This window comes from Stegostoma tigrinum, unplaced genomic scaffold (genome assembly GCF_030684315.1).
Source record: "Stegostoma tigrinum isolate sSteTig4 unplaced genomic scaffold, sSteTig4.hap1 scaffold_181, whole genome shotgun sequence".
Classification (NCBI taxonomy): Eukaryota; Metazoa; Chordata; class Chondrichthyes; order Orectolobiformes; family Stegostomatidae; genus Stegostoma; species Stegostoma tigrinum.
In genome coordinates this window covers 249,082-261,686 of record NW_026728121.1, presented here as the reverse complement: position 1 = coordinate 261,686, position 12,605 = coordinate 249,082, and the positions used below count along the sequence as shown (strand labels likewise).

Here is a 12,605-nt window from a genome sequence, read left to right as displayed (position 1 = left end):
CCACTTTGGTTCAAATGAAGACATGACTTCAGCCAGTGCAGGTATCCAGTGAATGCCACTGACTCAATTTTCTATTCCTCTGCTTAACACCACATTCAATCAGAAGTTGGCTTGGTGGAAATGACAGATTGCAGTTTCCTTCCTTTTCAAGCTCAGGATCTCTGATCGTATTTGTGGTAAATCCTGAATGAGGTTATGAGAAGTGTGAGCCTGACAAAAAGGAAACTGAACCTGAGTGTGCAGCTGTTTGACAGCACTGTCATCCAGATGTTGCATTACTTTGCTGATGATTGAGAATACATTGAGGCCATAATTGGTCAGCACAATTTGTCTGACTATTACATGATAGGTCATCTTTCTCTGAAATGTGAGTGTCGCAAGTGTTTAAAAATGTACTGGAAAACATTTACTGTTGGTGTGCTGACCTTGGGGCACATTGTTCCAATACAGTTTGTGGGATGCTGCCAGGTGCCATGGCATTTGCAGTATCCAGAACATTCAGTCTTGTCATTGCGTGAAATAACTTGAATTGCGTGTAAGTTAAGATCTGTGGTGCCCCCTCAGGATGAGGGCAAGAAGATCATCCAGACTGATGCTCTGAATGGTTTCATCTGCCTCTTCACCTTTTGTTCGTAACATCTTGTAATAACTGCCATGTAGCCTGATGAGAAACTAAAGCTCATCTTGATTCATTTGCATTCGAAGGTGCCTATTTTTCCCAAACAAAAGGACCCATCACTGAGCGGGAAGTATGGAGCATGTTATAGACATCAGTGGTGAGACAATGGTGGATCATGACCAGAAAACCATTGTTATGTTGGTGAAATGCAAACAAAAATCTATATGATGTAAACTTTATTCTCAGCTAATCCCTTTCTCAAATGACAGATTCTGATGTTGGTTCCTGGAAAGCCTCCATTGTTGGAGGACGAGAATCCGTATCCACTTGAAGCAGCATAGGCTTCTGCGATGACTGTGGAAACCACTGCTTATGCCTTGCTTCAAGCGTTGTCAAGGAATGATATTGACTATGCAACACCGATTGCGAGGTGGCCAACGATGCAACAGAACTATGGTGGTGGATTTCACTCGACGCAGGTAAATGCTTGAGATCACAACAGCAGGCATTCAGATATTTCCATTGATCATGTTACTAACTGGTGGTTGTTGCTGTTTGCAATCAAACTGGACACTGCATTTTCATCTGCAGGTTTGGTGCATTGGCACAAATACCAGTTCTTCAATGGTGTTAATCCTTGGTTAAATTCTTACATGCACTTTGCCTGTGCATCACTTTTCCTCTTGGCATTGTCCTTGAAAACGATCTGTTTCTGGAAACCTTCACTTACTTGTCATAGGATCATTGAGGGACAGCATAATAGAGTGCTGTGGCAATGGAACAGACCCTTCAGCAAATTGTATGTGCCCTCACAAGATGCAAGTCCCGAACTATTCTCATCACATTTCCCAGCACTCGACCCAGAGCCTTGTATGCCTTGGCATCGCAAATGCCCAATCAAAGACTTGTTAAATGTTATCATGCTTTCTGCCTCTACCACCCACACAGTCGGTGCGTTCCACATTCTCACCACAGGTTGGGTGCAAAAACAAGTAAGTTTCCTCAAGAGATAGTAGGAACTTGCCAATGCTGGAGAATCTGAGAGAGCAAGGTGTCGAACTGGATGAACACAGCGGGCCGAGCAGCATCAGAGAAGCAAGAAAGCTGACGTTTCAGATCGAGACCGTTCTTCAAAACCCGGGGAGGAGAAGGGTATTCTGTAAAAAATAGGGAGAAGTGGGGAGGCAGACAGAAGATGGAGAAAGGAGAAGATAGGTGAACTGTCCCGTGCTGTCCACTCACTGTCCCCTGCTCCAGAATCATAGAATCAGAGAATTGTACAGAATTGAACGAGCACTTCATTCCATTGTGCCTGTAACCACTGAAGCCACACTAAGTTCACATTCGGCTCATGTTCTAGCAATAGGCCTATTGCCTTGAATGTTATTTCATTTTACGTGCTGTACCAACCCTTTTTCTTTAACGTGAAAAGATTATCCACCTCAACTGAAGTCCCAGACAATGAATTCCAAACCCCCAGCACCTTCTGGGTGTCTTTTCTTTCCTGAAATTCCTTCTGAGCTTTTAGCTTAAATGTATGTATCTCTTCTTCTACCACCACCGCCCCCCGACCGACCCCATTATGGACCTTCTTTTTACCTCGCCCCTACCCATATTAATCTAAACAATTTTTTCAGGACCTCCTTCAACCTTCTCTACTCGAAAGAAAACAATCCAACCTTATCCAGATAAAACAGTGATGCTAGAGACAATGGGAACTGCAGATGCTGGAGAATCCAAGAGAACAAAGTGTGGAGCTGGCTGAACACAGCAGGCCAAGCAGCATCTCGGGAGCACAAAAGCTGATGTTTCAGGCCTAGACCTTTAATCAGAGATCGGCAACAGTGATGCTGCCCGGCCTGCAGTGTTCCTCCAGCTCCACACTGTGTGATCTCAGACTCCAGCATTGCCAGTTATTGCTAACGCAAACTTATCCAGACTCTCCAAAGAGTTAAAATGCTTCACCCCCTCAGAACATCCTGATGAATGTCCTCCACACATGCTCAAATGCAAACTCCTCCTTTCTATAATGGAGAGACCAGAACTGCACTGAGCACTTCAGCTGGGGCCTAACAAAAGTCCTGTACAGCTCTTGAGCCATATGCTTTCTGAACTGTCCCTTTAAGCTGCCATTCCATGTTCAGGAATCTGTGGACAAGCACCCCAAGATCACACCATTCCTCTGATCTTCCTAGTGTCCTGGCATTTCTTTGAATGATTCCTTGCCTTGTTAGTTTGTCCAAATTGCCTTATTGATCAGGGTTAACATCCCATCTACCGTTGACCTGCCCATTTGACCAATCTGTGACTTTGGATTCAACTTGCTGTATTTTCCTGGACCCCCCGAGCTTTACCTTCTTTGCCACGCTCCCATTTGGGACCCTGTCCAAGTCTTTGCTGAAATCTATTTTCACTACATCAACTCCCATCTGCACACTCTGTCACCTCTTTGAAAGAATCATCTAAGTTTGTGAGGCGTGACCTCCCTCTGACAAAGCTATGCTGACGGTCGCTGATCAGACCCCACTTCTTGAAATGGAAATTACGTCTGCCGTTCAGAATTTTCTCCAATATTTTCCTTTCTACTGATGTGATACTCACCTGTCTGTAATACTCTGCTTTATGTTTGTCACGCATTTTGATAAGTGGAACGATGTTACCTGTTCTCCAGTCCTTTGGTACTTTTGAAAGCTCTGTATGAGGGCGAGTGGAATTTTTTCTCTCATCTCCCTGGGCATCGTGGCATACACCTCATCCAAACCTGGGATTTGTCCAATTTTAAATTCACCAAAACACCTAACATCTCCCCAGTCTCTGTTAATTCTGTCCGAGAATTGTGTGCTCCTTCTCACATGTAAAAGCTGATGTGAAATTCTCGTTTAACACCTGACATTGCCCTCCAGTTCAAACCGTTCATTTGCCTCTTCATCCCTAATGAGACCTGGTTTTCCCTGGGTTTTCTCTTTCCCTCTGAGACACTTGTAGAAGATTTTGAGATTCTCCCTCATCCTAATCTTGGTCACCAGTGTTCTGTTGCCCTGTATTTGTTCTCTTATTTGCTGTGACGAGATGCCCCTGCACATTATACATCATCATCATCATGGTGGTTTCTCGCAGATATGGATGACACTCTCCCACTCTCAGGCTGAATTGATTGCCGGCTGCACAGACCGATGCAGCTACCGTCGGCTCTGTTGCGCTCGGGGCAGAAGGTTGTCGTGGGAAGGGGTGAGGGAGGTGTTGGTGTGGCTGCATGGCTTCCGCTGCTTCCAAAGGCAAGCCGCAAAGTGTTTGATGCCTTCCCAGGTGCTCTTCAGGCTTTAGGCCGTCTTAGGCCGGCGATTCCCAGGTGTCTGCAGGAATGTCGCACTTCACCATTGAGGACTTGAGTTTATCACCGAGTGCTTCCTCTGCACATCTGGGTCTCGCCTGCTTTTTTGAAGCTGGGATGAGAACATGCGGAGAGTCTCGTGTCAGTCATACAGATGAAGTGTCCAGCCCATTGTAGCTGATCGAGGATGGTCAGTGCCTCAGTGCTGGGGATGTTGGCCTGGTTGACGTTAGTGTGTCCACAGGGGCTCTTGTTCCCTTGATGACTGTTATACACCTCCCTATTCCTTTTTATCTGGTCAAAGAACAAAGAAAATTACAGCACAGGAACAGGCGCTTCGGCCCTCCAAGCCTGCGCCAGATCCTATTGAAAGTAGCGTGTTGATGCATTTGTGTAATGATTGTGTTTTGTTTGAGCCCTAACATTGAAAGCAGTGTAAGAATGTCTTTGTGCAGCAGGCAAGGTGTCATGAGATTGAGCCTTCATACACTTGCAAGATGTTGAAAATTTGCCATTATTTATTAAAACACTGATAAATTTCCATGATCAACATTTCTGTTACACTGCAATGATTATCCCGTGGCATGTAAAATCAGAAAGATTCACTAAAATGAGACTGGGTCATGCCCTAGCCTTGCGGAGTTGGGTCAGCATGCAGGGAGAATGTTTGCATTTCATGTATGTGGAAGTACTGAAATATTTCCATGAATCTAAAAGTCACTTTTCCCTTCATTGAAGGACACAATCATTGCCTTGGAAGCTTCATCATGATACGACATTGCATTTCTGAAGAGGGAAGAAGAAATCAACATGCAAATTCAATTCCATGGTTTTGGAAGTCCCATTGAGAACACAATTCATGTGCGCTGGCACAATGCTCTGACCGAGAAAGAATCGAAGGTGAGTTTGTAGTTTGGAAGATCGCAGCAATTTATGCATCAACTTGTTCATCAATAATGTTCCATTGCTTTCAAACTGCATTTTCCACTCTGCAAGATAATAACTGTTAGAACAAGCAACAGGATGGGTAGATGGGCTATGGGGAATGCAATGGCACAAAACCCAATCCATTCGACAACATATTTCAGATATGTCGACAAATTAAATATTCCAGCAAAGGGATAAAACAAGGAAGATGAGAGTGAGGAGGCAAGAGTTCTGATGACAAAAGAACACGAACTTAACTTGATCCATTTGAGCAAAAAAGCAGGCACACAAACAAATAATCAGCTAACAATGCACGTGTGCAACGGAGGCTACAGGGGGACTAAGAATGCCGAATTGTTGTCATGCGTTTTGCTGAAAGGGTGATTGAAACAGATTCTGTGGTAAATTTGAAGAAATACAGATAATGCATCTCAGGATGTTGGAGAAAGAACATTTATGGACTGAGGCAAATTGTATTGCCCTTTTCAGGAGTTATTTGGGTCAAAATGAATTCAAAGACTTTCTTCTGTGCTGAAAGCTTTAGCTTAGTTGCAGCTGGATCACAATTTCTGTTCCTGGTAGTATTTAGCAAACTGTTAAAAGTGAATGTCACTGCACAGAATTCCAAACATGACTCCAATCAGTAGAGAAAATATCCAAGGGGTATGATGAGTTGTATCCTCTCATGTTGAACAATGCAGCTACAGATACAATGGAGGCACTGATGATAATCTTCCAAGAATCCTGAGATTGTGGAAAATTCTCAGAGGATTGAAAGATTGTGAACATAACACCTTTATTACAAAGATACTTCAATAAAATAGTGAGCAAGTATTGCCAATTTAGGTCAACCTGGGAAGATGTTCATGCCGGCAATGAAAGGTGAAATAACAGGGTACTTAGTGTGCTATAACATCCTACAGAGTTAACATCCTTTCATAAAGGGGAAATAATACTTGACAAACTTGCTACAGTGCTTTGAGAAGGAAACAAACATTACTGACGAAGGACCACCAGTTGATGTCGTACATTGAGATTTCAACAAAGCATTTGATAAGGTACAGCTCATAAGGTGTCTCAAAAGAAAAGAGCCCACGTGTTCAAGCGTAGTATGTTAGGATGGACAGAGGACTGCATCGTACATAGAAGTAGAGTCGTAGCAGCAAGATGGTAACTTATAAGTCATGTACGGCCACAGAGTGAATGCTGCGGAGGCCGTACACCTCATGTTGACTGGGTTGATTTTGGAAATGGCATAGGGGATTGCCATGCTTAGGAAAGTTGGGCGGGCTGGGACGACATTCATTGGAGTTTATAAGATTGAAACAAATCTTATTTTTTCAACATTTAAGATGCTTAAGAGGCTTGATAGTGTATATCCGTAGAGATTACTCCCATTGTGAAAGATTTTACGACCAGAGGCCACATTTTCAAATTGGTTGCCTATTAATTTAGGGGAAGAATTACTTCTTTCAGGTTGTAGCAATCTATTGAACACTTTGGCAGAGAAGGTTTTAGAGGTAATGCCATTAATTATATGCTCGGCTGAGATGGCCAGGTTAATTTTTAAATCAAGGAACAACAACAATGAGAAAAGGGTAGTCTTTACAGCGGAAGATACTTCAAGGATCCCCTTATTACTAAAGAATACAGGGAGGAATTAAACACATCACTACCACACCATCACTACCATGAGAGAAGTTGTAGTAGACAATCTAATGGAGTAAAAGCAGATTAGACTCTTTGCCGTGATGGTTTACTTTCTAAGATTCTGAACAATGAGCTTCGGAGTCGGTGTATGCATTGCTTGTAATTTCCCAAAAAGTTTTAGATTCGAGAGTAGCATCTGAGGGCTGGAAAAATGCTGATGTGACATTCCTATTTAAAAAGGAGAGAGGCAAAAAGAAGGTAACTACAACCGAACCAGCCGAACATCTATTGTTGGAAATATGTGGTGATCAACTGTGAAGAAAATAATAGCAGGACATTTGGAAAATCAGAATCTAATCAAACAGAATCACCACAGCCTGCTGAAAGAGAAATTATGTCTGGCTAATTTGTTTTGGTTTTTGGAGGAAGTTTTGGGAGGAGAATTAATAGAGGAAAACCAGTAAATGTGTTGTGTTTGGACTTGGAGAAAGCATTTGAGAATGTACTCAAAAGTAATAAGCTGAGAGCTGAGGTTTTGAAGGTAGTATATTGCGATGGTTCAGTATGCTTTGCATGTTCTCGAAGGAGAGATCACATCTCGAGTGAAATGCACCAAATGAATATATATTTTGGGGAACTTGGTGGCAATGTGGCAAGTCAGCGCAGAGGGTAAGAGGTGCCATTTGCTTGCTTTTTTTTGCCTGATAGTTCGTAAGCAGTTTTTGTTGAGACAGGGTGAATTGAAGCCAGAATCAGGGACCTAGAGGGTGAACCAGGTTCATTGGTTGGTGATCGCTACTGGTTTAAGAATCTATTATCGGTAGCTTTCAGATTGAAAGTAAATCGGAGAAATATTTACAGGCTACAAACTAAAAGACCAGAATGTTTTCAAATCAAATTAAGATCCAAGTAATTGAAATGGAGATGCCAGGCCAGATGATGATTTATTCCTACATGACGGGGGAGTGGTCAGACCCCATACTCCAGCTCAGGGTTGATGAACTGGAATCTCAGTTTCGACCAATCAACAAATCATGTTGGGCAGAGTTACCAGGGAATGCTGTGCTTCAGGAGGCAGTCACACACCTTAGATTAACTAGCTGAAACTCGGTCAGTGGCCAAGACGCGAGACTGTGACAAAGAACAGGGCAGGTGGAAGGATCCAGGATGTAGTGCAGAAGGAACCTTGGCCTTTGATCTTATCGAACAGGTTTGAGATTCTTTCTTCCTGTGTGGATGAGAGTGCAGGGTATAGGGAAGATGAGTAAACTGACTGTAGCACTGTGGTACAGGGGGGACATTCAGGAGGGGATAAAAAGTGAAATGTAGTTATAATCAGAGGTAGTGTAGTTTGGGGAATGAACACTGTTCGTTGTGACTAGGATCGAGAGTCTCGAAAGTAGAGTTGCCTGCCTGGTGCCCAGGTTCAGGATATTCCATCTCGGCTACAAAGGAACTTGAAGTGGGAGGAGTAGAAATCTAGCTTTTGTGGTCCACACAGGTACCATTGATATGGAAGAAAGAGGAAAGAGGTTCTGCTGAGGGATTATGAGCACTGAGGTGCTGAATGAGAAAGCAGAACCAGAATGGTAATAATCTCTGGATTATTATCTGAGCAATTTGGCACGGTGTGAGCATAATTATAGATGCAAATGCATTGTTCAAATGGTGGCATGGCAGAAATGTGTTTGAATTCATGGGACATTGGCATCGGTATGGGGAAGGAGGGAGTCGTTCTGTTGTTATAGGCTCGACGAGAATCATTTTGGGACAAGTATCCTGGCAAAATACAGAGCTCGGTCTTGGGGTAGGGCGTTAAAATAAAAAGTGTGGAGCGGGTGAGCTCAGTTGCATGGAAAATTGTGGAAAGAGTTAGAAGCTGGTAAGTGCTCAGCAAAGTTTCCAGAGCAAGTAATAGGACAAAAAGTATCGAAATGGTCAGGAATCTCACTTCAGCTGCAGCAGATAAGAAGGGTGGCTGTAAATGCCAGACTGAAGATCTTGTTTTGAATTGCAGGGAGTGTACGAAACAAAGTGAATGAGTTTGTGGAGCAGATTGAAATTGACAGATACATCACTCTGGGTATCACAGAGAGGTGGTTGTTAGGGGATAAGTGTTGGGAACGAAATATCCAATGATTCATGTCCGATAGAAAGAACAGGCAAATGGACAGAGATAACAAAGCGTGGAGCTGGATGAGCACAACAGGCCAAGAAGCATCTCAGGAGCGTAAAAGCTGACGTTTTGTGCCGAGACCCTTCTACTTCTGTGTGTTCGTCCTGCTGTGTTCATCCAGCTCCACACTTTGTTATCTTTGATTCTGAAGCATCTGCAGTTCCCATTATCTCCGATACAAATGGACAGAGATGCCAGGGTTGGCTTGTCAGTAAGAAATGAGGTCGCGCTGAAGGAACCACAGCTCTTGTGCTTGTTTATTTTTGACTTGGAGGAAAGAGGTGCATGTGCTGTGGCTAAATTTGTAGATGACTGAAAAAATATTTAGAAAGACAAGGCATGGCACAGAAACAGAGATTTACCAGGATGTGACTTGGATCGGAATGTATTAGCTGTAAGGTGGGTTTGGTGGAAATGTTGTGTCGTGATAAATGTCATGAGATCAACCATGATCTCAGCGAATGATGGAGGAAATTCAATGGGCCAAATGACTTTTTTTCTGAGTCTTCTTGTTTGACAATGCATTCATGAAGGCGTTTTTTTTTCTCTCTTGGATAAGATTTGAAAATGAAATGTATACACTTCCTTTTCATCTGGGAATAAATAACTGTTCTGAACGATTTCCATTGACGAATAGCAATCTGACAAGCATCACAATGTAAAGAGATTTTTCGCTTCTTTTTAATTGTAAATGTATTCTTTGCAATTAATTCGGCATATATTATTTACATCTCAGGAAGTATGTTCATCACTGCATCTCAAAAAGTGGTGTGTTGTGTGACAACAGCTTTTTAAAGATCACTTCAATGGTTGTAACACGCATTAAATTACACTGTTGGCCAATCTGTCCATGATTATTTCATTATCTTATGTTTCAAACAGACAAGGAAATATTGGTGATGCAATGAAGAGTTTGATTCTCAAATCTAATTGTTGTTATAGCTTCCGCTTGGAAGAAAGATTCACATCAAGTTGACTGGTCAAGTAAATGGGACACTGACTGTGAGTACTTTGAATGTTCGAGTTATTCCTAAAATGAAAGTTATGACCTTGATGATTTCTCTTTCATGCAGATATGAAGAGACTATTTTAAAATATCCTCTAGGTTAGTGGTTCAGGCATAAAAGTGCAATATGTATATTTAAGTATATACATGTACATGCGTAATCTGAAAAGATAATGAGTATAAATCACTTGTTACAAGGTGAGAATGAGTTATCCAGATAGTAAGAACTGCCAATGTTGGTGTCTGAGATAACACATTGTGGAGCTGGAGGAACACAGCAGGGCAGGCAGCATCAGAGGCTCAAGAAAGGTGAGGTTTTGGGTCAGGACCCTTCCTCAGAAATGGAGGGTGGAAGGGAGCTCAGAAACAAACAGTGTGGAGGGGGAGGAGGTGCTGGGGAAGGTAGGTGGGATGCTGATAAGTGAGTACTATCCAGATTGGAACAGATTTCCCCCAGCGGGTATTGAATATGAATTCCAAATCACTCTCAAAATCTTAGTGACTGTTAACATTCATGTTTTTTGTCTGTGTGTTTCAGTAATTGCATGACAGTTTGAATGGTTCTTTGAGAGTGAGGAACCTATGGACTCTCACACACCAAGATGGAATTTAGTTCGAAGAGTGACTTCAAAATAGTTGCTTGCTTTTAAAATCTTGACCATTTTTGCTGTCCAGTTGAATGAATTTAGCTTCATACTGCTTCAATAGGAATTAGTGTTTAATAGGAACATATTTGTGAAACTTACAGTTCCGTAAGTTTTAGCATAAACTGGTGCAGCCTTTCGGTGCTTGCAAAAAGGCTCACCTCTCCGTTAATACCGAAGGAAAATTGGAGTTTAAAAGTAAATTCACCCGCTGTCAGGGAATGAAATGATAATGTTGACTCAAATATAATTTTTAAGAAAGTAATATATTTGTGAAACACTAAACTCCAATTAAAATTTGGATATGCTTGTTTTATACATGGTTGGATATTGGATTCATTTTAAATGAGGGTGAAGATCACTTTAAATCCAGCATATTTGTGAAGAAAAGAAATAGCATGTCAAATAAAATTAACTGCATGACTCTACATAGCCCTATATGTAGAATTTCGTTCTGAACTATGAGACAGTTATGATCCCGTACTCCCTCAGTGCTCATGGCAAGAGTAAGACTCCTGTTTGACGTGCTATGCACTGCATGGAATGGCGGCGACATCAGATTCATTGATGCTTGAGAATCAAAAGAATATGACGATAAGATTTAAAATCAAAATCTCATTGAACACTTCAAGGAATGTATTACAGGAAGGTGGGGAAAGCATGTATGACTAATAGAAGGTGGTGGCACAGATCAAGTAGACCTGTGTGCTAAAACTTATGACAAATTTCACATTGAATGGAACAGTTTAAACAGGCTGGAGGAAGCAGACATGCCAGCTCAAACTTGTTGAATTTGTGCATTCTGTTCGTAAACATCAGCAAAATTGTGGGAAACATGTTTATTCTTTCTCTTTTATTGCACAGAACCATACAATTAGTCTGTTTTGATGAGGAACTTAAAGATTACGAGTCCCGTCCGTTTGACTCAGAGTTTGGTACCATAGGTTGGTACGATCTTCGTTGGAGAAGGAAAAGGGATGTTCCAGATACAGAAAATAGTCAAACCATTTACTACAAAGTCCGTTTCTGGTTAGTATTAATTAATGCAGTTAACATTTTTAGATCGATATGATTGCACAATGGAGTCAATAAGAAAATTCCATCTGATATTCCACAAATTTTAACCGGATATTAAAGCCGCTGATTTCTTTTTCATGCTGTCTGCTGCTTTTAAGAATGGTTGTCTTACTGTCGAAATGTTTAGCTTTGACTCCATGGCTTCTTCCATTAGCTCACATTGAAACAGATGTTTCTTCAGCCAAAAATGTACGTTTACCCGGTGTAGCTCGACCAACCTTCCCCTGTGGTCGTTCCCCTGAAATCCCCTGCGGTCGCTCCCCTGAAAAACAAGTCTACCGTTTTGGATACTGTTCCGGGGGACGACTTAGCAGGGGCATGCAGTAGGGTGCAGGTCTCTGGCACAGAGTCTGTCCCTCTTGCACAGAAGGGAAGCGGGGATAGGAAGAGAGTGATAGTCATTGGGGACTCAATAGTTAGAGGGACTGATAGAAGATTTGCCGGGAACGAAAGAGACTGACGATTGGTGTGTTGCCGACCAGGAGCCAGGGTCCGTGATGTCTCGGATAGTGTGTTTAGGGTCCTGAGGGGAGAGGGTGACCAGCCCCAAGTCGTGGTCCACATAGGCACCAGCGACGTAGGTAGAAAGAGGGATAGGGATGCCAGGCAGGATTTGAGGGAGCTAGGGTGGAAGCTGAGAGCTGGAACAAAGAGCGTGGTCATCTCTGTTTGTCACCCGTACCACGTGATAGCGAGGCAAAGAACAGGGAGAGATTTCAGCTGAAGACGTGGCTGCAGGGATGGTGCAGGTGGGAGGGCTTCAGGTACATGGACAATTGGGGCTCATTCTGGGGAAGGTGGGACCTGTACAAACAGGACGGTCTCCACTTGAACCAGAGGGGCACGAATATCCTGGGTGGGAAATTGGCTAGTGCCATTCGGTTGGATTTAAACTCGCTCAGAAGGGGGATGGGAAACTGAGGTGTAGTCCTAGTACACAGGAGGATGAGCATAGGGAGGACATGGTCAGGACCTCACTGTCACAGGAGTGTGCTGGCAGACAGCAAGCTGGATTGAAGTGTGACGACTTTAATGCCGGGAGTATCCGGAATAAGTTAGGTGAGGTTGCAGCTTGGATAGGTACCTGGGACTTGGATGTTGTGGCCATTTCGGAGACATGGATAGAGCAGAGTCAGGAATGGATGTTGCAGGTTCCAGGGTTTAGATCTTTGATT

At 42.8% G+C, this 12,605-nt stretch overlaps 1 protein-coding gene across 4 annotated transcripts in view; it reads left to right on the top strand.

The window, feature by feature from the left end:
- LOC132207862 (uncharacterized) overlaps positions 1–12,605 on the top strand; it is a 226,958-nt gene that overhangs the window by 167,851 nt on the left and 46,502 nt on the right. For 3 of the 4 annotated variants that reach the window (XM_059643696.1, XM_059643698.1, XM_059643697.1), the window contains 4 exons: positions 889–1,098; positions 4,689–4,850; positions 9,646–9,705; positions 11,218–11,382. The gene's annotated coding sequence lies outside the window, so the exon portion shown is untranslated. The remainder of the gene's footprint in view (positions 1–888; positions 1,099–4,688; positions 4,851–9,645; positions 9,706–11,217; positions 11,383–12,605) is intronic. The other variant, XM_059643695.1, reaches the window with a different exon arrangement.